This window comes from Hyla sarda, unplaced genomic scaffold, assembly GCF_029499605.1.
Source record: "Hyla sarda isolate aHylSar1 unplaced genomic scaffold, aHylSar1.hap1 scaffold_451, whole genome shotgun sequence".
NCBI classification, from domain to species: domain Eukaryota; kingdom Metazoa; phylum Chordata; class Amphibia; order Anura; family Hylidae; genus Hyla; species Hyla sarda.
Window position 1 is genome coordinate 66,420 of NW_026610464.1, and position 25,730 is coordinate 92,149.

The following is a 25,730-nucleotide window of genomic DNA, read 5'->3' on the forward strand; positions in this document are numbered from 1 at the left end:
CTAAGGCTCCTGGGCCTGGACACAGCAGCGGCTGCAATATCTCAACGGAGAATACGTTTATATCTATGTGTGTGTGTGCGCGTATATATATATATATATATATATATATATATATATATATATATATATATATATTCTCCGCCGAAATCACTTTTAAACCCATTTCCACCTTTTTTTCCCTTCTCTTCCTCTTACTTTTTTTTCACGTTTTTTTACGTTTTTCTCCTTTTCGCCTCTTTTCTGGGCGTATTATTCTTCTTTTTCTTCTTTTTTTTCGTCTAATGCATACCCCATCAGTGCAGCAATGCTTATTCAATACCGCCAGCAGATGGAGACACTGGGGGATAATTTTCTAAGGATTTATACTGATTTTTCCTGTCTGAATTTGTCGCACAGAAAGTTGCAGGCCAAATATGTGTGACATTTCTGCGACTTTAGCTTCTAGAGCATTTTTACAACATTATACATAGGTGCTGAATACATAAAAAGCGACTGTTCAGCGACAGACAAGTCGCATCGGCTGAAAGTAGGCCAGAATGTCAGTCCATGTTGGAGCAGGTTTAGATACAGTCTAAAGCATAGATCTCAAAGTCTGTGCACAGAATTTAGCAAGGGCCTCGCACCTTCTGATGCATCAGGTAGGTGCACAATAGCATAGCCTAACCCTCTGTACTTTGGTCTATATTGATGCGGGACATAGACAGCCAGCTGATGACCAATCCATTAGTGCAATGGATGGCTGGAAGCATTTGTCTTTGCCTTTGCAATACCACAGAAGCAATGCATGGTCAATGTACAGCAATGACACACCTGTGTGAACAGCCAGGAGACCCCCCCCCCCCCCCCCATGTTATGTTACATAGTTACATAGTTAGTACGGTCGAAAAAAGACATATGTCCATCACGTTCAACCAGGGAATTAAGGGGTAGGGGTGTGGCGCGATATTGGGGAAGGGATGAGATTTTATATTTCTTCATAAGCATTAATCTTATTTTGTCAATTAGGAACATTCAGCACCCACCCGCTATCAAGGCAGCTGCCTATCATGTCATGCCCTACCTGCACAGGTGTGCTGGCTACTCAAATGATCCAATTAAGGAGGCCATTTAGTCAGCAGCAGCAGAAGTCCTGTGCCTGGACGCTCCAACAGGGGCCAGACACAAGCAGAAGCAGCAGAAGCAGCAGCAGCACCACCTTTTGTTTTTTGGCTGCAGCAGCAGCAAGGCCCACAGGGCTGGCTAGCTGGCTAGCCAGCAAGCAGGTAGCAATGAAAGTAGGAATCTTTCTTTTTAACCCTGTAAGGGGGTGGTGCACTGTACCCGAAGATACTGCCATATCGGGTCAATGCATAGGGCGACGGAAGCAAGCTTCGAAATCGGCCCCCGTTCTCAAAAATCCATTTAATATATGGTCCCCAGATAGGGGACGTATCAGATATTAAACTGATAAGAACAGATAAGGTTTCAACAAAATTTTATTGAATAAATAAGAAACCATACAAAATTTAAAATGCAAAATAATAAAAGGTTCACAAAAGTTTTAAAATACAAATAATAAAACCAGTAATAAAAGGAGAAAAAATAAAAATGGCAGGATAAAACATTATACAAATGTCATAAAAACTGATTATACTGTTATTTCGTTCCATAGAGGCAGACACCACATGGATGCTGCCTCGCTGGCCCCCAACTGTTTCTTGTCTCTTAGGTAATAGATGTACATCTCACTCAGGGCCAGCTTTATACAGTTTTTAACATCAATAAAATCATGTTTAAAAAGTAAGATGTTCCTAACTTTCCAGATGGCATTTTTAAAACAATTAATAATCATCCAGCAGATCATCTGCTGTTTAAAATTGGGGCAGTTAAAAAGACCGTAAAAGACACATTCGTGATTAAAATCTTTTAGGCCGCAGGCCCACTTCAAAAGTGGGCCTACCTTCCTCCAAAGCTCCCGTGCAAAAGGGCAGTTCCAAAATATGTGCAGCACCGTTTCGTCCACTCCGCAGCCATCTCTCGGGCACTTGGCTCTCGCCACCAGTCCTCGCCTGTGCTGAAACTCACGAGTAGGGAGGCACTGGTGGACGATTGCCCAGGCAAGATCCCTGTGTACATTCGCCAGAAACTTCCCGTACACGTTCCGCCATACCTTTTTGGATCTTGCCTGTGTGAAATTGGACACTGCCAGGGTAACCTCACTCCGCCTGAGGACCTTTGATACCTTTCTCTGGTCCCCCAGTATGTCAGGCTCCAAATCTTGGAGACCTAGGAGCCTGACTGTCTTTTCCAACACCACATAATGTTTTGGGGGACACAGAAGCACCGGAGCGTTCAGAGGGATGCGCAACCATCTTTTAAAAACCATGCCCGCAGCGTACCTTAAAAAGCAGCTAAAAATGCCATCGGATTTAATAATTTTAAAACAGAAACAGAAATACTTTATGTAAAAGAAAGTAAAAAGGTTAGGAACATCTTTCCCGCCATTATCTTTACTTTTGTACATAAAATCACGCTTTAATTTCTCCATTTTTGAACCCCATAAAAAAGTAAAAACAATTCTAGTTACTTTTTTAATGTATAAAATAGATGGAGGAAATACCATGGCAATGTATAGCATAATAGGGAGTAAAACCATCTTTATTATTAAAATCTTCCCCTCCATGGTAAGGTTTCTAAGATTCCACATTAAAATCTTCTTCTCCATCTTAGCTATAGCTGAATCCCAGTTAGGGCTCCCATCATTGACCTGGTTAAAAACAATACCTAAAACTTTAATTTGATCCTGTTGCATTGTGACTCCTGGGGTGATGGATGAATCCCAGGAGCCAATATAAAAACAGTCACATTTATCTGTGTTTAGCTTAAAACCAGAGACCTCGCAGAAATAGCTGGTGTTCCTCAATGCCCCCCTCATGGATGGAGAGTCCGGGCACAGTATGGTGACATCATCCATGTACCCCAACACCTTTAGATGGGTCCCTCCTCCACCAGGTATCGGTACGCCTCTTACTACCCGGTCTTTTCTGAGGAGGGCCATCAGTGGTTCGATTGCGCAAATAAAAAGGAGTGGGGACAGGGGGCAGCCCTGTTTGACACCTGATAAAAGAGGAACACCGCTGGTTAAAAAGCCATTAACAGAGACTTGACTAAAACAGGATCGGTATAAAAGCATGATTCGGCTTAAAATCGTTTCAGGCACTGCCATCTTTTTAAGAACTAAAAACAGGTATTCATGGGAGACCCTATCAAAGGCTTTTTCAAAGTCTAAGGATAAAATTGCTACAGTTTGATTTCTATCCTTAAAATACCATAAAACATCTCTTAAAATATTTAGGGATTCAGCTATAGACCTTCCAGGTACCCCACAAACCTGATTTGGGTGAATTAATTTATGAATAAAAGGTTTAAAACGGACAGCTAATAACTTGGCTAAAACTTTATAATCAACATTTAAAAGTGTGATGGGGCGCCAATTTTTTAGCATATCCTTTTCACCCTTTTTAAAAAGTAATGATACAATCCCCCTCCTCCAGGAAGGGGGAAGTTCATTAACAATAAAAGTTTCTTTATACAATAAAACCATATCATCCTTTAAAATATCCCAAAAAGCTAAATAAAATTCGATGGGTAAACCATCTTCCCCAGGGGCCTTCCCACTAGAAAAACTTTTAAAAACAAATAAAAGTTCATCTAAGTTAAGATCACGGGATAAAACCTCCTGGTCTAAAACATCTAGCTTAAAATCAAGGGAATTAAGAACATGTTCTAAAAAGGATGGATTAAGATCTTTCTTATTAAAAAGAAGCTGGTAGAAGTTAAAAACTGCATCTAACATGCCTTTTGGAGTGGATTCACCCTCAAGGTTTTGGATGATATCCCTCCTATTCATCACTTTTTTAAAAAAGAAACGGGAACATTTCTCGCCCTCCTCCAGGTGCTGCACATGTGAGTTAAAAATGATTTGTTTCCCTTTCTTTTCTATGGCATGTTTTATTTCAGTTTTAAGGTTTAAAATATCATTTTCTACATCCATACCAGCTTCTTTCAATTTAAAAAGTACATTTAAACGCATGTTAAGAACATAAAACCACTGTTTTTCCATTTTTGCCTTCTTCTTACCTGCTTTGATAAAAAAAAATCTGATTTTAGATTTGGTGCCCTCCCACCAGTGCAGCATAGGCTCGTGGGGTTTTCTTTGTGATTGCCAGCATTGGTAGGTCCGCACAAACTCCTCTTTTATCTCAGGGTCCTCTAGGAGTGTGGTGTTTAATCTCCAGAGGCCCCTTTTTGCTTTTTGCTCCCCCTCTAGCTCCAGGCCCACCAAGAGGAGCTTATGATCAGAGAAGATATTCTGCTCGAGCGTGCATTTCAGGGGTTTAAAAGCTCTAGAGGAAAAAATAAAATCGATTCTGGAGCTCACTCTTCCATTGGACCATGTGGCGCCTGGGTCCTCCGGCAAGAGATCCTTCCAGCAATCTTTCAAATTAAAATCATCAATAAAATTTTTAAGCAGGTAAGAAGTGCGGTCTTTACGATTAATATCCCCACCCTGCCGGTGTTCCCCATCACGTATGCAGTTAAAATCACCTCCCACCAGCAGGGGGGAAGACCCAACACAAAACAGTGGTAAAATTTCAAATAGTTCTGCCCGCTCCTGTTTATCAGGAGGGGCATACACATTTAAAACACGAATTAAAAGTCCATTAAAATATAGATGAATTAAAAGAGCTCTGCCAGGCACAATCTCAGTTACTGTATGAATAGAAAAGGACTGGCCTCGGCAGAGCAGCCCAACACCCACAGAACGACAGTCATTTGCACCGGACCATATGGATGGGCCCAGCTTCCAGTCTTCTTTTAAGTCTTTATAGTCCATTTTACTAGGGATTCCACATTCTTGTAGCAGGCAAAGGTCAAAGTCACATGTCTCTAGATAAGAAAATAAAGCAGCCCTGCGATCAGGGCTCTTTAAGGACCTCACATTGAGTGAGGCAATTTTTACAGGGATAGGCATAGTTTATGGAGAGTCCGTGCTTGGAGAATCAAAGTCAATAATAAGCTGCGTACCGTCATCCCCCGCCTGCGGGGTCATCAGCTCCTTGATGTTCTGAGGGTCGGAGCTTGAGATCGATGATGCCCCGACCCTGAGCTCGCTCTCGTCCGAACTACGGCACGCCGCTTTCCTTTGAATGTCTTCCTCTTCTTCTTCTCTTTGTCTTTTAAATGTCACACTGCTGTCCATATCCTCTGTGTTGCTCTCACTCGATGTAATCTCTGGCCCCCGGCTGATGGATCTGCGTCTTCTTTCATCATTTGACGACTGGAACTGCTGCACAGGGGCCTGTGAGGCCTCTTTTCCGGAACCTTTGCCGCTACCTTGGGAAGTTTTCATCGCTTGTTCCCCAGCAAGCGTTGCTGAGGACTGTTGCTCCAACTTCCCCATCGATCGACGATGGCCAGTTTTACCCACCGGGTCCACTGCTGGCGGGGCAGCAAACCCTGGTTTGGCGCCACTTGTCTTCTTGGCCCTGTCCTGTATAGGCGGAGTAACAGGACCGGGCACAGACCTGGCCACCTGGCTCCCCTTCCGGCGGGCTTTCACCGGGGCCTCTTCGTCCGGAGCAGGGCGACCCTGGGCCAAGCCAGTACCTGGCTTATGCTGCAATTTTGGGTCCACTTTTGCCCCCACCGAGGCCCGTCGGCTGCCACCCGCCACAGGTGAGCCCCCTTCAGAAGTTTCGGCGGGCTCTTGAGCCAGGTAGGAAGTCGATCGACGTCTTTCAATTTCCCGGGCAGTAAACTCGATCACCCGCCCGGGCTTCGTGGAATCCCCATGGCCTCCCCCTAGCACTACCACCGGTGGGCCCCCCGATGGAGCACCAGAGGTCTTGGGCCTGGACCCATCAGTACCTGCCATCTGGGGTTTGGGCATCTTAAAAAAAGGACGTCTTTTGTCCTGTCCCCTCTTTGGGTGGGCCCAGCCTTGACCCACCCATCGTAGTTTTTGCTTTATGGGGACAGGAATTAAAATCGTGATTTTCCTCTCCGCAGAGGTTGCACCTTATCGTATGGCTACATCTTGAGGCTATGTGACCTTCTTGGCCACACCTATTGCAGCGAATCACACGCTCCGCGCCGCAGGTCTCCTGGGTGTGGCCAAACCTCAAGCAATTTCGGCAATACATAGGCATTTGAGGATAGAACAGGAAGCCCCGAACTCTCCCGATGGCAAAATTTGGGGGCGGATGGCAAAGACCCCCAATACCATCGGGATCCTTACGGAGCTTGACCCAGAACTTCCTCTTGCCGTTCCAGAACCGCACGGAGTTCAAGATTTTGTTTGCGAATCGCACCTCTTCGCAGTATCGCCGAAGAAAAGTGGCTATATCCTCCGTGGTCACATGAGGGCTGTGCATAGCCACCACCAACGGTATATGTTCCTCACCATAGAGGAACTGGAACGAAAGACCGTCGAGTCGATCGTCCCTCTGGTCCGCACCAGACAAGGTTGCATAGATGTTATCGCAACACGCCGTGGCCGTGAAGGTGACGGTATACAGGCCACGGCTTTCCTGGTCATTTAGACACAGGATGTCCTCCCTATTGAGGCGGAAGTAGTCAAGAAGAATCACCTCCGCAATGAAGCGGAGGTTCTTCAACTGACGATGGCTCTCCGACACCTCTATGCGGATGGTATTTCGCATCGACATTTCCCCAGAGGGGAAAGCCCAGGAGAACGGCATCTTCCACACCCAGGGACTAAGCCCCTTCCCCAATAGCAGCAGGGGCTCGGAATCCCGCTATAAAAGCGGAACCCTTACCCAAGGCAGAGGTCGGGGGTACCCTAGGTGCTTCCGAAGCTACAGGTAACGCTCAACGTACCGAAAATGCCTTCTGAGACACAAGGTCCCAGAGACAGGGGGATCGCAACCCGTTGTCCGTGGACTAAGCCCGCTCCCCAATAGCAGCAAGGGGGTGAAGTCCCTCCGTAAGGAGAGACAATCCCCCAAGGCCGAGAAGCGGGGTACCACAGACACCTTCCGACCAGACCAAATGCAGATACTACACTTGATCTTAGCCAAAAGGCCGAGAAGCGATAACCGTGAAAGGGGCGGGCCCAACAAGGTCCCCTTCATGGGCACTATCACTGCTTGCTGTCAGGGAGGCTGCCAGACAATTTTCCATGCACACTCTGGGCTGGGGGGCAGTCAACCACCAGTACACACAGCAGAACCTAAACCCATACCATTATTGCTAAGCAGCAAGACAGGGGCCCATTGCACTCCCACGGGGCCTTTTTAAATGCAATCCATAACCCGGATTTGCCAGGAACCCTTCTTACTCCTCCTACTTGCATGTGACACTGGGCTTAGGATCTGCATAGGAAACACACACACAAGCACACACCTACCTTTGTTGCCTGCAGATGCCTCCTTGGCTGTCCCCAAACGGTATCAAACCAACACCCACGGGAAGCTGTAAGCATAGAGGACATGCCTGCACCCCATTGGACTTACCTGTGTGGGTTAAATCCGGGTTATTTGACAACCTATGGCGGTGATGGTTCTGCTCAGGCAGAGCAGTGCTGATGCTCCTCATAAAGCTGTCGCTGCTGTGAAGGTTCTAGGTGACATCACAAATCCCTATGGTTACATACACAACAAAGCTGGGTTGTTGTTGTTTACACTCTGCAAGGCCTGTGGAAGTGAGTGACATCATAGCACTGTAGTTCTGAGGGTTCAAGATGGATGCAACAATCTCCTGTTGCTTCTATGAAGGCCGTAATAGACGACATCACCAAACAGCTCCATAGTCACATACACAGCAAAGGAGAGATGTTGTTTACACCTAGTGATGTCAGTGGTATTGAGTGACATCACAGCACAGTGCTAAGGCTCCTGGGCCTGGACACAGCAGCGGCTGCAATATCTCAACGGAGAATACGTTTATATCTATGTGTGTGTGTGCGCATATATATATATATATATATATATATATATATATATATATATATATATATATATATATTTCTCTGCCGAAATCACTTTTAAACCCATTTCCACCTTTTTTTCCCTTCTCTTTCTCTTACTTTTTTTTCACGTTTTTTTACGTTTTTCTCCTTTTCGCCTCTTTTCTGGGCGTATTATTCTTCTTTTTCTTCTTTTTTTTCGTCTAATGCATACCCCATCAGTGCAGCAATGCTTATTCAATACCGCCAGCAGATGGAGACACTGGGGGATAATTTTCTAAGGATTTATACTGATTTTTCCTGTCTGAATTTGTCGCACAGAAAGTTGCAGGCCAAATATGTGTGACATTTCTGCGACTTTAGCTTCTAGAGCATTTTTACAACATTATACATAGGTGCTGAATACATAAAAAGCGACTGTTCAGCGACAGACAAGTCGCATCGGCTGAAAGTAGGCCAGAATGTCAGTCCATGTTGGAGCAGGTTTAGATACAGTCTAAAGCATAGATCTCAAAGTCTGTGCACAGAATTTAGCAAGGGCCTCGCACCTTCTGATGCATCAGGTAGGTGCACAATAGCATAGCCTAACCCTCTGTACTTTGGTCTATATTGATGCGGGACATAGACAGCCAGCTGATGACCAATCCATTAGTGCAATGGATGGCTGGAAGCATTTGTCTTTGCCTTTGCAATACCACAGAAGCAATGCATGGTCAATGTACAGCAATGACACACCTGTGTGAACAGCCAGGAGACCCCCCCCCCCCCCCCCCATGTTATGTTACATAGTTACATAGTTAGTACGGTCGAAAAAAGACATATGTCCATCACGTTCAACCAGGGAATTAAGGGGTAGGGGTGTGGCGCGATATTGGGGAAGGGATGAGATTTTATATTTCTTCATAAGCATTAATCTTATTTTGTCAATTAGGAACATTCAGCACCCACCCGCTATCAAGGCAGCTGCCTATCATGTCATGCCCTACCTGCACAGGTGTGCTGGCTACTCAAATGATCCAATTAAGGAGGCCATTTAGTCAGCAGCAGCAGAAGTCCTGTGCCTGGACGCTCCAACAGGGGCCAGACACAAGCAGAAGCAGAAGCAGCAGAAGCAGCAGCAGCACCACCTTTTGTTTTTTGGCTGCAGCAGCAGCAAGGCCCACAGGGCTGGCTAGCTGGCTAGCCAGCAAGCAGGTAGCAATGAAAGTAGGAATCTTTCTTTTTAACCCTGTAAGGGGGTGGTGCACTGTACCCGAAGATACTGCCATATCGGGTCAATGCATAGGGCGACGGAAGCAAGCTTCGAAATCGGCCCCCGTTCTCAAAAATCCATTTAATATATGGTCCCCAGATAGGGGACGTATCCGATATTAAACTGATAAGAACAGATACTACACTTGATCTTAGCCAAAAGGCCGAGAAGCGATAACCGTGAAAGGGGCGGGCCCAACAAGGTCCCCTTCATGGGCACTATCACTGCTTGCTGTCAGGGAGGCTGCCAGACAATTTTCCATGCACACTCTGGGCTGGGGGGCAGTCAACCACCAGTACACACAGCAGAACCTAAACCCATACCATTATTGCTAAGCAGCAAGACAGGGGCCCATTGCACTCCCACGGGGCCTTTTTAAATGCAATCCATAACCCGGATTTGCCAGGAACCCTTCTTACTCCTCCTACTTGCATGTGACACTGGGCTTAGGATCTGCATAGGAAACACACACACAAGCACACACCTACCTTTGTTGCCTGCAGATGCCTCCTTGGCTGTCCCCAAACGGTATCAAACCAACACCCACGGGAAGCTGTAAGCATAGAGGACATGCCTGCACCCCATTGGACTTACCTGTGTGGGTTAAATCCGGGTTATTTGACAACCTATGGCGGTGATGGTTCTGCTCAGGCAGAGCAGTGCTGATGCTCCTCATAAAGCTGTCGCTGCTGTGAAGGTTCTAGGTGACATCACAAATCCCTATGGTTACATACACAACAAAGCTGGGTTGTTGTTGTTTACACTCTGCAAGGCCTGTGGAAGTGAGTGACATCATAGCACTGTAGTTCTGAGGGTTCAAGATGGATGCAACAATCTCCTGTTGCTTCTATGAAGGCCGTAATAGACGACATCACCAAACAGCTCCATAGTCACATACACAGCAAAGGAGAGATGTTGTTTACACCTAGTGATGTCAGTGGTATTGAGTGACATCACAGCACAGTGCTAAGGCTCCTGGGCCTGGACACAGCAGCGGCTGCAATATCTCAACGGAGAATACGTTTATATCTATGTGTGTGTGTGCGCATATATATATATATATATATATATATATATATATATATATATATATTTCTCCGCCGAAATCACTTTTAAACCCATTTCCACCTTTTTTTCCCTTCTCTTCCTCTTACTTTTTTTTCACGTTTTTTTACGTTTTTCTCCTTTTCGCCTCTTTTCTGGGCGTATTATTCTTCTTTTTCTTCTTTTTTTTCGTCTAATGCATACCCCATCAGTGCAGCAATGCTTATTCAATACCGCCAGCAGATGGAGACACTGGGGGATAATTTTCTAAGGATTTATACTGATTTTTCCTGTCTGAATTTGTCGCACAGAAAGTTGCAGGCCAAATATGTGTGACATTTCTGCGACTTTAGCTTCTAGAGCATTTTTACAACATTATACATAGGTGCTGAATACATAAAAAGCGACTGTTCAGCGACAGACAAGTCGCATCGGCTGAAAGTAGGCCAGAATGTCAGTCCATGTTGGAGCAGGTTTAGATACAGTCTAAAGCATAGATCTCAAAGTCTGTGCACAGAATTTAGCAAGGGCCTCGCACCTTCTGATGCATCAGGTAGGTGCACAATAGCATAGCCTAACCCTCTGTACTTTGGTCTATATTGATGCGGGACATAGACAGCCAGCTGATGACCAATCCATTAGTGCAATGGATGGCTGGAAGCATTTGTCTTTGCCTTTGCAATACCACAGAAGCAATGCATGGTCAATGTACAGCAATGACACACCTGTGTGAACAGCCAGGAGACCCCCCCCCCCCCCCCCCCATGTTATGTTACATAGTTACATAGTTAGTACGGTCGAAAAAAGACATATGTCCATCACGTTCAACCAGGGAATTAAGGGGTAGGGGTGTGGCGCGATATTGGGGAAGGGATGAGATTTTATATTTCTTCATAAGCATTAATCTTATTTTGTCAATTAGGAACATTCAGCACCCACCCGCTATCAAGGCAGCTGCCTATCATGTCATGCCCTACCTGCACAGGTGTGCTGGCTACTCAAATGATCCAATTAAGGAGGCCATTTAGTCAGCAGCAGCAGAAGTCCTGTGCCTGGACGCTCCAACAGGGGCCAGACACAAGCAGAAGCAGAAGCAGCAGAAGCAGCAGCAGCACCACCTTTTGTTTTTTGGCTGCAGCAGCAGCAAGGCCCACAGGGCTGGCTAGCTGGCTAGCCAGCAAGCAGGTAGCAATGAAAGTAGGAATCTTTCTTTTTAACCCTGTAAGGGGGTGGTGCACTGTACCCGAAGATACTGCCATATCGGGTCAATGCATAGGGCGACGGAAGCAAGCTTCGAAATCGGCCCCCGTTCTCAAAAATCCATTTAATATATGGTCCCCAGATAGGGGACGTATCAGATATTAAACTGATAAGAACAGATACTACACTTGATCTTAGCCAAAAGGCCGAGAAGCGATAACCGTGAAAGGGGCGGGCCCAACAAGGTCCCCTTCATGGGCACTATCACTGCTTGCTGTCAGGGAGGCTGCCAGACAATTTTCCATGCACACTCTGGGCTGGGGGGCAGTCAACCACCAGTACACACAGCAGAACCTAAACCCATACCATTATTGCTAAGCAGCAAGACAGGGGCCCATTGCACTCCCACGGGGCCTTTTTAAATGCAATCCATAACCCGGATTTGCCAGGAACCCTTCTTACTCCTCCTACTTGCATGTGACACTGGGCTTAGGATCTGCATAGGAAACACACACACAAGCACACACCTACCTTTGTTGCCTGCAGATGCCTCCTTGGCTGTCCCCAAACGGTATCAAACCAACACCCACGGGAAGCTGTAAGCATAGAGGACATGCCTGCACCCCATTGGACTTACCTGTGTGGGTTAAATCCGGGTTATTTGACAACCTATGGCGGTGATGGTTCTGCTCAGGCAGAGCAGTGCTGATGCTCCTCATAAAGCTGTCGCTGCTGTGAAGGTTCTAGGTGACATCACAAATCCCTTTGGTTACATACACAACAAAGCTGGGTTGTTGTTGTTTACACTCTGCAAGGCCTGTGGAAGTGAGTGACATCATAGCACTGTAGTTCTGAGGGTTCAAGATGGATGCAACAATCTCCTGTTGCTTCTATGAAGGCCGTAATAGACGACATCACCAAACAGCTCCATAGTCACATACACAGCAAAGGAGAGATGTTGTTTACACCTAGTGATGTCAGTGGTATTGAGTGACATCACAGCACAGTGCTAAGGCTCCTGGGCCTGGACACAGCAGCGGCTGCAATATCTCAACGGAGAATACGTTTATATCTATGTGTGTGTGTGCGCATATATATATATATATATATATATATATATATATATATATATATATATATATTTCTCCGCCGAAATCACTTTTAAACCCATTTCCACCTTTTTTTCCCTTCTCTTCCTCTTACTTTTTTTTCACGTTTTTTTACGTTTTTCTCCTTTTCGCCTCTTTCCTGGGCGTATTATTCTTCTTTTTCTTCTTTTTTTTCGTCTAATGCATACCCCATCAGTGCAGCAATGCTTATTCAATACCGCCAGCAGATGGAGACACTGGGGGATAATTTTCTAAGGATTTATACTGATTTTTCCTGTCTGAATTTGTCGCACAGAAAGTTGCAGGCCAAATATGTGTGACATTTCTGCGACTTTAGCTTCTAGAGCATTTTTACAACATTATACATAGGTGCTGAATACATAAAAAGCGACTGTTCAGCGACAGACAAGTCGCATCGGCTGAAAGTAGGCCAGAATGTCAGTCCATGTTGGAGCAGGTTTAGATACAGTCTAAAGCATAGATCTCAAAGTCTGTGCACAGAATTTAGCAAGGGCCTCGCACCTTCTGATGCATCAGGTAGGTGCACAATAGCATAGCCTAACCCTCTGTACTTTGGTCTATATTGATGCGGGACATAGACAGCCAGCTGATGACCAATCCATTAGTGCAATGGATGGCTGGAAGCATTTGTCTTTGCCTTTGCAATACCACAGAAGCAATGCATGGTCAATGTACAGCAATGACACACCTGTGTGAACAGCCAGGAGACCCCCCCCCCCCCCCCCCCCATGTTATGTTACATAGTTACATAGTTAGTACGGTCGAAAAAAGACATATGTCCATCACGTTCAACCAGGGAATTAAGGGGTAGGGGTGTGGCGCGATATTGGGGAAGGGATGAGATTTTATATTTCTTCATAAGCATTAATCTTATTTTGTCAATTAGGAACATTCAGCACCCACCCGCTATCAAGGCAGCTGCCTATCATGTCATGCCCTACCTGCACAGGTGTGCTGGCTACTCAAATGATCCAATTAAGGAGGCCATTTAGTCAGCAGCAGCAGAAGTCCTGTGCCTGGACGCTCCAACAGGGGCCAGACACAAGCAGAAGCAGAAGCAGCAGAAGCAGCAGCAGCACCACCTTTTGTTTTTTGGCTGCAGCAGCAGCAAGGCCCACAGGGCTGGCTAGCTGGCTAGCCAGCAAGCAGGTAGCAATGAAAGTAGGAATCTTTCTTTTTAACCCTGTAAGGGGGTGGTGCACTGTACCCGAAGATACTGCCATATCGGGTCAATGCATAGGGCGACGGAAGCAAGCTTCGAAATCGGCCCCCGTTCTCAAAAATCCATTTAATATATGGTCCCCAGATAGGGGACGTATCAGATATTAAACTGATAAGAACAGATACTACACTTGATCTTAGCCAAAAGGCCGAGAAGCGATAACCGTGAAAGGGGCGGGCCCAACAAGGTCCCCTTCATGGGCACTATCACTGCTTGCTGTCAGGGAGGCTGCCAGACAATTTTCCATGCACACTCTGGGCTGGGGGGCAGTCAACCACCAGTACACACAGCAGAACCTAAACCCATACCATTATTGCTAAGCAGCAAGACAGGGGCCCATTGCACTCCCACGGGGCCTTTTTAAATGCAATCCATAACCCGGATTTGCCAGGAACCCTTCTTACTCCTCCTACTTGCATGTGACACTGGGCTTAGGATCTGCATAGGAAACACACACACAAGCACACACCTACCTTTGTTGCCTGCAGATGCCTCCTTGGCTGTCCCCAAACGGTATCAAACCAACACCCACGGGAAGCTGTAAGCATAGAGGACATGCCTGCACCCCATTGGACTTACCTGTGTGGGTTAAATCCGGGTTATTTGACAACCTATGGCGGTGATGGTTCTGCTCAGGCAGAGCAGTGCTGATGCTCCTCATAAAGCTGTCGCTGCTGTGAAGGTTCTAGGTGACATCACAAATCCCTTTGGTTACATACACAACAAAGCTGGGTTGTTGTTGTTTACACTCTGCAAGGCCTGTGGAAGTGAGTGACATCATAGCACTGTAGTTCTGAGGGTTCAAGATGGATGCAACAATCTCCTGTTGCTTCTATGAAGGCCGTAATAGACGACATCACCAAACAGCTCCATAGTCACATACACAGCAAAGGAGAGATGTTGTTTACACCTAGTGATGTCAGTGGTATTGAGTGACATCACAGCACAGTGCTAAGGCTCCTGGGCCTGGACACAGCAGCGGCTGCAATATCTCAACGGAGAATACGTTTATATCTATGTGTGTGTGTGCGCATATATATATATATATATATATATATATATATATATATATATTTCTCCGCCGAAATCACTTTTAAACCCATTTCCACCTTTTTTTCCCTTCTCTTCCTCTTACTTTTTTTTCACGTTTTTTTACGTTTTTCTCCTTTTCGCCTCTTTTCTGGGCGTATTATTCTTCTTTTTCTTCTTTTTTTTCGTCTAATGCATACCCCATCAGTGCAGCAATGCTTATTCAATACCGCCAGCAGATGGAGACACTGGGGGATAATTTTCTAAGGATTTATACTGATTTTTCCTGTCTGAATTTGTCGCACAGAAAGTTGCAGGCCAAATATGTGTGACATTTCTGCGACTTTAGCTTCTAGAGCATTTTTACAACATTATACATAGGTGCTGAATACATAAAAAGCGACTGTTCAGCGACAGACATGTCGCATCGGCTGAAAGTAGGCCAGAATGTCAGTCCATGTTGGAGCAGGTTTAGATACAGTCTAAAGCATAGATCTCAAAGTCTGTGCACAGAATTTAGCAAGGGCCTCGCACCTTCTGATGCATCAGGTAGGTGCACAATAGCATAGCCTAACCCTCTGTACTTTGGTCTATATTGATGCGGGACATAGACAGCCAGCTGATGACCAATCCATTAGTGCAATGGATGGCTGGAAGCATTTGTCTTTGCCTTTGCAATACCACAGAAGCAATGCATGGTCAATGTACAGCAATGACACACCTGTGTGAACAGCCAGGAGACCCCCCCCCCCCCCCATGTTATGTTACATAGTTACATAGTTAGTACGGTCGAAAAAAGACATATGTCCATCACGTTCAACCAGGGAATTAAGGGGTAGGGGTGTGGCGCGATATTGGGGAAGGGATGAGATTTTATATTTCTTCATAAGCATTAATCTTATTTTGTCAATTAGGAACATTCAGCACCCACCCGCTATCAAGGCAGCTGCCTATCATGTCATGCCCTACCTGCACAGGTGTGCTGGCTACTCAAATGATCCAATTAAGGAGGCCATTTAGTCAGCAGCAGCAGAAGTCCTGTGCCTGGACGCTCCAACAGGGGCCAGACACAAGCAGAAGCAGAAGCAGCAGAAGCAGCAGCAGCACCACCTTTTGTTTTTTGGCTGCAGCAGCAGCAAGGCCCACAGGGCTGGCTAGCTGGCTAGCCAGCAAGCAGGTAGCAATGAAAGTAGGAATCTTTCTTTTTAACCCTGTAAGGGGGTGGTGCACTGTACCCGAAGATACTGCCATATCGGGTCAATGCATAGGGCGACGGAAGCAAGCTTCGAAATCGGCCCCCGTTCTCAAAAATCCATTTAATATATGGTCCCCAGATAGGGGACGTATCAGATATTAAACTGATAAGAACAGATACTACACTTGATCTTAGCCAAAAGGCCGAGAAGCGATAACCGTGAAAGGGGCGGGCCCAACAAGGTCCCCTTCATGGGCACTATCACTGCTTGCTGTCAGGGAGGCTGCCAGACAATTTTCCATGCACACTCTGGGCTGGGGGGCAGTCAACCACCAGTACACACAGCAGAACCTAAACCCATACCATTATTGCTAAGCAGCAAGACAGGGGCCCATTGCACTCCCACGGGGCCTTTTTAAATGCAATCCATAACCCGGATTTGCCAGGAACCCTTCTTACTCCTCCTACTTGCATGTGACACTGGGCTTAGGATCTGCATAGGAAACACACACACAAGCACACACCTACCTTTGTTGCCTGCAGATGCCTCCTTGGCTGTCCCCAAACGGTATCAAACCAACACCCACGGGAAGCTGTAAGCATAGAGGACATGCCTGCACCCCATTGGACTTACCTGTGTGGGTTAAATCCGGGTTATTTGACAACCTATGGCGGTGATGGTTCTGCTCAGGCAGAGCAGTGCTGATGCTCCTCATAAAGCTGTCGCTGCTGTGAAGGTTCTAGGTGACATCACAAATCCCTTTGGTTACATACACAACAAAGCTGGGTTGTTGTTGTTTACACTCTGCAAGGCCTGTGGAAGTGAGTGACATCATAGCACTGTAGTTCTGAGGGTTCAAGATGGATGCAACAATCTCCTGTTGCTTCTATGAAGGCCGTAATAGACGACATCACCAAACAGCTCCATAGTCACATACACAGCAAAGGAGAGATGTTGTTTACACCTAGTGATGTCAGTGGTATTGAGTGACATCACAGCACAGTGCTAAGGCTCCTGGGCCTGGACACAGCAGCGGCTGCAATATCTCAACGGAGAATACGTTTATATCTATGTGTGTGTGTGCGCATATATATATATATATATATATATATATATATATATATTCTCCGCCGAAATCACTTTTAAACCCATTTCCACCTTTTTTTCCCTTCTCTTCCTCTTACTTTTTTTTCACGTTTTTTTACGTTTTTCTCCTTTTCACCTCTTTTCTGGGCGTATTATTCTTCTTTTTCTTCTTTTTTTTCGTCTAATGCATACCCCATCAGTGCAGCAATGCTTATTCAATACCGCCAGCAGATGGAGACACTGGGGGATAATTTTCTAAGGATTTATACTGATTTTTCCTGTCTGAATTTGTCGCACAGAAAGTTGCAGGCCAAATATGTGTGACATTTCTGCGACTTTAGCTTCTAGAGCATTTTTACAACATTATACATAGGTGCTGAATACATAAAAAGCGACTGTTCAGCGACAGACAAGTCGCATCGGCTGAAAGTAGGCCAGAATGTCAGTCCATGTTGGAGCAGGTTTAGATACAGTCTAAAGCATAGATCTCAAAGTCTGTGCACAGAATTTAGCAAGGGCCTCGCACCTTCTGATGCATCAGGTAGGTGCACAATAGCATAGCCTAACCCTCTGTACTTTGGTCTATATTGATGCGGGACATAGACAGCCAGCTGATGACCAATCCATTAGTGCAATGGATGGCTGGAAGCATTTGTCTTTGCCTTTGCAATACCACAGAAGCAATGCATGGTCAATGTACAGCAATGACACACCTGTGTGAACAGCCAGGAGACCCCCCCCCCCCCCCCATGTTATGTTACATAGTTACATAGTTAGTACGGTCGAAAAAAGACATATGTCCATCACGTTCAACCAGGGAATTAAGGGGTAGGGGTGTGGCGCGATATTGGGGAAGGGATGAGATTTTATATTTCTTCATAAGCATTAATCTTATTTTGTCAATTAGGAACATTCAGCACCCACCCGCTATCAAGGCAGCTGCCTATCATGTCATGCCCTACCTGCACAGGTGTGCTGGCTACTCAAATGATCCAATTAAGGAGGCCATTTAGTCAGCAGCAGCAGAAGTCCTGTGCCTGGACGCTCCAACAGGGGCCAGACACAAGCAGAAGCAGAAGCAGCAGAAGCAGCAGCAGCACCACCTTTTGTTTTTTGGCTGCAGCAGCAGCAAGGCCCACAGGGCTGGCTAGCTGGCTAGCCAGCAAGCAGGTAGCAATGAAAGTAGGAATCTTTCTTTTTAACCCTGTAAGGGGGTGGTGCACTGTACCCGAAGATACTGCCATATCGGGTCAATGCATAGGGCGACGGAAGCAAGCTTCGAAATCGGCCCCCGTTCTCAAAAATCCATTTAATATATGGTCCCCAGATAGGGGACGTATCAGATATTAAACTGATAAGAACAGATACTACACTTGATCTTAGCCAAAAGGCCGAGAAGCGATAACCGTGAAAGGGGCGGGCCCAACAAGGTCCCCTTCATGGGCACTATCACTGCTTGCTGTCAGGGAGGCTGCCAGACAATTTTCCATGCACACTCTGGGCTGGGGGGCAGTCAACCACCAGTACACACAGCAGAACCTAAACCCATACCATTATTGCTAAGCAGCAAGACAGGGGCCCATTGCACTCCCACGGGGCCTTTTTAAATGCAATCCATAACCCGGATTTGCCAGGAACCCTTCTTACTCCTCCTACTTGCATGTGACACTGGGCTTAGGATCTGCATAGGAAACACACACACAAGCACACACCTACCTTTGTTGCCTGCAGATGCCTCCTTGGCTGTCCCCAAACGGTATCAAACCAACACCCACGGGAAGCTGTAAGCATAGAGGACATGCCTGCACCCCATTGGACTTACCTGTGTGGGTTAAATCCGGGTTATTTGACAACCTATGGCGGTGATGGTTCTGCTCAGGCAGAGCAGTGCTGATGCTCCTCATAAAGCTGTCGCTGCTGTGAAGGTTCTAGGTGACATCACAAATCCCTTTGGTTACATACACAACAAAGCTGGGTTGTTGTTGTTTACACTCTGCAAGGCCTGTGGAAGTGAGTGACATCATAGCACTGTAGTTCTGAGGGTTCAAGATGGATGCAACAATCTCCTGTTGCTTCTATGAAGGCCGTAATAGACGACATCACCAAACAGCTCCATAGTCACATACACAGCAAAGGAGAGATGTTGTTTACACCTAGTGATGTCAGTGGTATTGAGTGACATCACAGCACAGTGCTAAGGCTCCTGGGCCTGGACACAGCAGCGGCTGCAATATCTCAACGGAGAATACGTTTATATCTATGTGTGTGTGTGCGCATATATATATATATATATATATATATATATATATATATATATATATTTCTCCGCCGAAATCACTTTTAAACCCATTTCCACCTTTTTTTCCCTTCTCTTCCTCTTACTTTTTTTTCACGTTTTTTTACGTTTTTCTCCTTTTCGCCTCTTTTCTGGGCGTATTATTCTTCTTTTTCTTCTTTTTTTTCGTCTAATGCATACCCCATCAGTGCAGCAATGCTTATTCAATACCGCCAGCAGATGGAGACACTGGGGGATAATTTTCTAAGGATTTATACTGATTTTTCCTGTCTGAATTTGTCGCACAGAAAGTTGCAGGCCAAATATGTGTGACATTTCTGCGACTTTAGCTTCTAGAGCATTTTTACAACATTATACATAGGTGCTGAATACATAAAAAGCGACTGTTCAGCGACAGACAAGTCGCATCGGCTGAAAGTAGGCCAGAATGTCAGTCCATGTTGGAGCAGGTTTAGATACAGTCTAAAGCATAGATCTCAAAGTCTGTGCACAGAATTTAGCAAGGGCCTCGCACCTTCTGATGCATCAGGTAGGTGCACAATAGCATAGCCTAACCCTCTGTACTTTGGTCTATATTGATGCGGGACATAGACAGCCAGCTGATGACCAATCCATTAGTGCAATGGATGGCTGGAAGCATTTGTCTTTGCCTTTGCAATACCACAGAAGCAATGCATGGTCAATGTACAGCAATGACACACCTGTGTGAACAGCCAGGAGACCCCCCCCCCCCCCATGTTATGTTACATAGTTACATAGTTAGTACGGTCGAAAAAAGACATATGTCCATCACGTTCAACCAGGGAATTAAGGGGTAGGGGTGTGGCGCGATATTGGGGAAGGGATGAGATTTTATATTTCTTCATAAGCATTAATCTTATTTTGTCAATTAGGAACATTCAGCACCCACCCGCTATCAAGGCAGCTGCCTATCATGTCATGCCCTACCTGCACAGGTGTGCTGGCTACTCAAATGATCCAATTAAGGAGGCCATTTAGTCAGCAGCAGCAGAAGTCCTGTGCCTGGACGCTCCAACAGGGGCCAGACACAAGCAGAAGCAGAAGCAGCAGAAGCAGCAGCAGCACCACCTTTTGTTTTTTGGCTGCAGCAGCAGCAAGGCCCACAGGGCTGGCTAGCTGGCTAGCCAGCAAGCAGGTAGCAATGAAAGTAGGAATCTTTCTTTTTAACCCTGTAAGGGGGTGGTGCACTGTACCCGAAGATACTGCCATATCGGGTCAATGCATAGGGCGACGGAAGCAAGCTTCAAAATCGGCCCCCGTTCTCAAAAATCCATTTAATATATGGTCCCCAGATAGGGGACGTATCAGATATTAAACTGATAAGAACAGATACTACACTTGATCTTAGCCAAAAGGCCGAGAAGCGATAACCGTGAAAGGGGCGGGCCCAACAAGGTCCCCTTCATGGGCACTATCACTGCTTGCTGTCAGGGAGGCTGCCAGACAATTTTCCATGCACACTCTGGGCTGGGGGGCAGTCAACCACCAGTACACACAGCAGAACCTAAACCCATACCATTATTGCTAAGCAGCAAGACAGGGGCCCATTGCACTCCCACGGGGCCTTTTTAAATGCAATCCATAACCCGGATTTGCCAGGAACCCTTCTTACTCCTCCTACTTGCATGTGACACTGGGCTTAGGATCTGCATAGGAAACACACACACAAGCACACACCTACCTTTGTTGCCTGCAGATGCCTCCTTGGCTGTCCCCAAACGGTATCAAACCAACACCCACGGGAAGCTGTAAGCATAGAGGACATGCCTGCACCCCATTGGACTTACCTGTGTGGGTTAAATCCGGGTTATTTGACAACCTATGGCGGTGATGGTTCTGCTCAGGCAGAGCAGTGCTGATGCTCCTCATAAAGCTGTCGCTGCTGTGAAGGTTCAGGTGACATCACAAATCCCTTTGGTTACATACACAACAAAGCTGGGTTGTTGTTGTTTACACTCTGCAAGGCCTGTGGAAGTGAGTGACATCATAGCACTGTAGTTCTGAGGGTTCAAGATGGATGCAACAATCTCCTGTTGCTTCTATGAAGGCCGTAATAGACGACATCACCAAACAGCTCCATAGTCACATACACAGCAAAGGAGAGATGTTGTTTACACCTAGTGATGTCAGTGGTATTGAGTGACATCACAGCACAGTGCTAAGGCTCCTGGGCCTGGACACAGCAGCGGCTGCAATATCTCAACGGAGAATACGTTTATATCTATGTGTGTGTGTGCGCATATATATATATATATATATATATATATATATATATATATATATATATATTTCTCCGCCGAAATCACTTTTAAACCCATTTCCACCTTTTTTTCCCTTCTCTTCCTCTTACTTTTTTTTCACGTTTTTTTACGTTTTTCTCCTTTTCGCCTCTTTTCTGGGCGTATTATTCTTCTTTTTCTTCTTTTTTTTCGTCTAATGCATACCCCATCAGTGCAGCAATGCTTATTCAATACCGCCAGCAGATGGAGACACTGGGGGATAATTTTCTAAGGATTTATACTGATTTTTCCTGTCTGAATTTGTCGCACAGAAAGTTGCAGGCCAAATATGTGTGACATTTCTGCGACTTTAGCTTCTAGAGCATTTTTACAACATTATACATAGGTGCTGAATACATAAAAAGCGACTGTTCAGCGACAGACAAGTCGCATCGGCTGAAAGTAGGCCAGAATGTCAGTCCATGTTGGAGCAGGTTTAGATACAGTCTAAAGCATAGATCTCAAAGTCTGTGCACAGAATTTAGCAAGGGCCTCGCACCTTCTGATGCATCAGGTAGGTGCACAATAGCATAGCCTAACCCTCTGTACTTTGGTCTATATTGATGCGGGACATAGACAGCCAGCTGATGACCAATCCATTAGTGCAATGGATGGCTGGAAGCATTTGTCTTTGCCTTTGCAATACCACAGAAGCAATGCATGGTCAATGTACAGCAATGACACACCTGTGTGAACAGCCAGGAGACCCCCCCCCCCCCCCCCATGTTATGTTACATAGTTACATAGTTAGTACGGTCGAAAAAAGACATATGTCCATCACGTTCAACCAGGGAATTAAGGGGTAGGGGTGTGGCGCGATATTGGGGAAGGGATGAGATTTTATATTTCTTCATAAGCATTAATCTTATTTTGTCAATTAGGAACATTCAGCACCCACCCGCTATCAAGGCAGCTGCCTATCATGTCATGCCCTACCTGCACAGGTGTGCTGGCTACTCAAATGATCCAATTAAGGAGGCCATTTAGTCAGCAGCAGCAGAAGTCCTGTGCCTGGACACTCCAACAGGGGCCAGACACAAGCAGAAGCAGAAGCAGCAGAAGCAGCAGCAGCACCACCTTTTGTTTTTTGGCTGCAGCAGCAGCAAGGCCCACAGGGCTGGCTAGCTGGCTAGCCAGCAAGCAGGTAGCAATGAAAGTAGGAATCTTTCTTTTTAACCCTGTAAGGGGGTGGTGCACTGTACCCGAAGATACTGCCATATCGGGTCAATGCATAGGGCGACGGAAGCAAGCTTCGAAATCGGCCCCCGTTCTCAAAAATCCATTTAATATATGGTCCCCAGATAGGGGACGTATCAGATATTAAACTGATAAGAACAGATACTACACTTGATCTTAGCCAAAAGGCCGAGAAGCGATAACCGTGAAAGGGGCGGGCCCAACAAGGTCCCCTTCATGGGCACTATCACTGCTTGCTGTCAGGGAGGCTGCCAGACAATTTTCCATGCACACTCTGGGCTGGGGGGCAGTCAACCACCAGTACACACAGCAGAACCTAAACCCATACCATTATTGCTAAGCAGCAAGACAGGGGCCCATTGCACTCCCACGGGGCCTTTTTAAATGCAATCCATAACCCGGATTTGCCAGGAACCCTTCTTACTCCTCCTACTTGCATGTGACACTGGGCTTAGGATCTGCATAGGAAACACACACACAAGCACACACCTACCTTTGTTGCCTGCAGATGCCTCCTTGGCTGTCCCCAAACGGTATCAAACCAACACCCACGGGAAGCTGTAAGCATAGAGGACATGCCTGCACCCCATTGGACTTACCTGTGTGGGTTAAATCCGGGTTATTTGACAACCTATGGCGGTGATGGTTCTGCTCAGGCAGAGCAGTGCTGATGCTCCTCATAAAGCTGTCGCTGCTGTGAAGGTTCTAGGTGACATCACAAATCCCTTTGGTTACATACACAACAAAGCTGGGTTGTTGTTGTTTACACTCTGCAAGGCCTGTGGAAGTGAGTGACATCATAGCACTGTAGTTCTGAGGGTTCAAGATGGATGCAACAATCTCCTGTTGCTTCTATGAAGGCCGTAATAGACGACATCACCAAACAGCTCCATAGTCACATACACAGCAAAGGAGAGATGTTGTTTACACCTAGTGATGTCAGTGGTATTGAGTGACATCACAGCACAGTGCTAAGGCTCCTGGGCCTGGACACAGCAGCGGCTGCAATATCTCAACGGAGAATACGTTTATATCTATGTGTGTGTGTGCGCATATATATATATATATATATATATATATATATATATATATATATATATATATATATTTCTCCGCCGAAATCACTTTTAAACCCATTTCCACCTTTTTTTCCCTTCTCTTCCTCTTACTTTTTTTTCACGTTTTTTTACGTTTTTCTCCTTTTCGCCTCTTTTCTGGGCGTATTATTCTTCTTTTTCTTCTTTTTTTTCGTCTAATGCATACCCCATCAGTGCAGCAATGCTTATTCAATACCGCCAGCAGATGGAGACACTGGGGGATAATTTTCTAAGGATTTATACTGATTTTTCCTGTCTGAATTTGTCGCACAGAAAGTTGCAGGCCAAATATGTGTGACATTTCTGCGACTTTAGCTTCTAGAGCATTTTTACAACATTATACATAGGTGCTGAATACATAAAAAGCGACTGTTCAGCGACAGACAAGTCGCATCGGCTGAAAGTAGGCCAGAATGTCAGTCCATGTTGGAGCAGGTTTAGATACAGTCTAAAGCATAGATCTCAAAGTCTGTGCACAGAATTTAGCAAGGGCCTCGCACCTTCTGATGCATCAGGTAGGTGCACAATAGCATAGCCTAACCCTCTGTACTTTGGTCTATATTGATGCGGGACATAGACAGCCAGCTGATGACCAATCCATTAGTGCAATGGATGGCTGGAAGCATTTGTCTTTGCCTTTGCAATACCACAGAAGCAATGCATGGTCAATGTACAGCAATGACACACCTGTGTGAACAGCCAGGAGACCCCCCCCCCCCCCCCCATGTTATGTTACATAGTTACATAGTTAGTACGGTCGAAAAAAGACATATGTCCATCACGTTCAACCAGGGAATTAAGGGGTAGGGGTGTGGCGCGATATTGGGGAAGGGATGAGATTTTATATTTCTTCATAAGCATTAATCTTATTTTGTCAATTAGGAACATTCAGCACCCACCCGCTATCAAGGCAGCTGCCTATCATGTCATGCCCTACCTGCACAGGTGTGCTGGCTACTCAAATGATCCAATTAAGGAGGCCATTTAGTCAGCAGCAGCAGAAGTCCTGTGCCTGGACGCTCCAACAGGGGCCAGACACAAGCAGAAGCAGAAGCAGCAGAAGCAGCAGCAGCACCACCTTTTGTTTTTTGGCTGCAGCAGCAGCAAGGCCCACAGGGCTGGCTAGCTGGCTAGCCAGCAAGCAGGTAGCAATGAAAGTAGGAATCTTTCTTTTTAACCCTGTAAGGGGGTGGTGCACTGTACCCGAAGATACTGCCATATCGGGTCAATGCATAGGGCGACGGAAGCAAGCTTCGAAATCGGCCCCCGTTCTCAAAAATCCATTTAATATATGGTCCCCAGATAGGGGACGTATCAGATATTAAACTGATAAGAACAGATTTTCTTTATCTAAAGCCGAGGAACGTGCTTTCGATTCACCCAAAGTGCAAGAAAAAGTGCAAACGTGTTACACTAAAAAAACGTGCACAAAGGATGCGGTCTATCGCAAGCCCTTCTCCGATAGGAGAGAGGCCCCCCAACAAACCTTACCCTTCGCCTCCGGACCAAAAGGTACCTGCGAGGTTCCAGGTTCGATGTCCCTTTTCGCCGAAGCTACTAGGGGACCACAAATGCTCCCGGCATCCCCCTTGGCGTTAGCCAAGGTATCTGCCCGCAGAGCCGATTACGGTAGGTACCCTGCCAAAGCAGGAGTACCCGGGGTGTTTGCAGGGAGGTGCGGAACCTAATGGCCACACACACCTCCCCTAGAC

At 46.1% G+C, this 25,730-nt stretch overlaps 8 non-coding genes and 2 pseudogenes across 8 annotated transcripts; all 10 read right to left on the minus strand.

Annotated features, from left to right (window-relative positions):
- Positions 1-1,304: 1,304 nt before the first annotated feature.
- Positions 1,305-1,490, minus strand: LOC130335505 (U2 spliceosomal RNA). The gene has a single exon (XR_008877131.1). It is a non-coding gene; the product is annotated as a U2 spliceosomal RNA (small nuclear RNA).
- Positions 1,491-6,880: 5,390 nt separating this feature from the next.
- LOC130335525 (U2 spliceosomal RNA) lies at positions 6,881-7,098 on the minus strand (annotated as a pseudogene).
- A 2,107-nt stretch (positions 7,099-9,205) lies between these two features.
- Positions 9,206-9,396, minus strand: LOC130335504 (U2 spliceosomal RNA). Its single transcript, XR_008877130.1, has one exon. It is a non-coding gene; the product is annotated as a U2 spliceosomal RNA (small nuclear RNA).
- Positions 9,397-11,492: 2,096 nt separating this feature from the next.
- Positions 11,493-11,683, minus strand: LOC130335542 (U2 spliceosomal RNA). Its single transcript, XR_008877154.1, has one exon. It is a non-coding gene; the product is annotated as a U2 spliceosomal RNA (small nuclear RNA).
- A 2,103-nt stretch (positions 11,684-13,786) lies between these two features.
- On the minus strand, positions 13,787-13,977 carry LOC130335543 (U2 spliceosomal RNA). The gene has a single exon (XR_008877155.1). It is a non-coding gene; the product is annotated as a U2 spliceosomal RNA (small nuclear RNA).
- Positions 13,978-16,065: 2,088 nt separating this feature from the next.
- Positions 16,066-16,256, minus strand: LOC130335544 (U2 spliceosomal RNA). The gene has a single exon (XR_008877156.1). It is a non-coding gene; the product is annotated as a U2 spliceosomal RNA (small nuclear RNA).
- Positions 16,257-18,340: 2,084 nt separating this feature from the next.
- Positions 18,341-18,531, minus strand: LOC130335546 (U2 spliceosomal RNA). Its single transcript, XR_008877157.1, has one exon. It is a non-coding gene; the product is annotated as a U2 spliceosomal RNA (small nuclear RNA).
- A 2,091-nt stretch (positions 18,532-20,622) lies between these two features.
- Positions 20,623-20,813, minus strand: LOC130335466 (U2 spliceosomal RNA). The gene has a single exon (XR_008877096.1). It is a non-coding gene; the product is annotated as a U2 spliceosomal RNA (small nuclear RNA).
- A 2,097-nt stretch (positions 20,814-22,910) lies between these two features.
- On the minus strand, positions 22,911-23,101 carry LOC130335547 (U2 spliceosomal RNA). The gene has a single exon (XR_008877158.1). It is a non-coding gene; the product is annotated as a U2 spliceosomal RNA (small nuclear RNA).
- Positions 23,102-25,205: 2,104 nt separating this feature from the next.
- LOC130335508 (U2 spliceosomal RNA) lies at positions 25,206-25,386 on the minus strand (annotated as a pseudogene).
- Between the last annotated feature and the right edge of the window lie 344 nt (positions 25,387-25,730).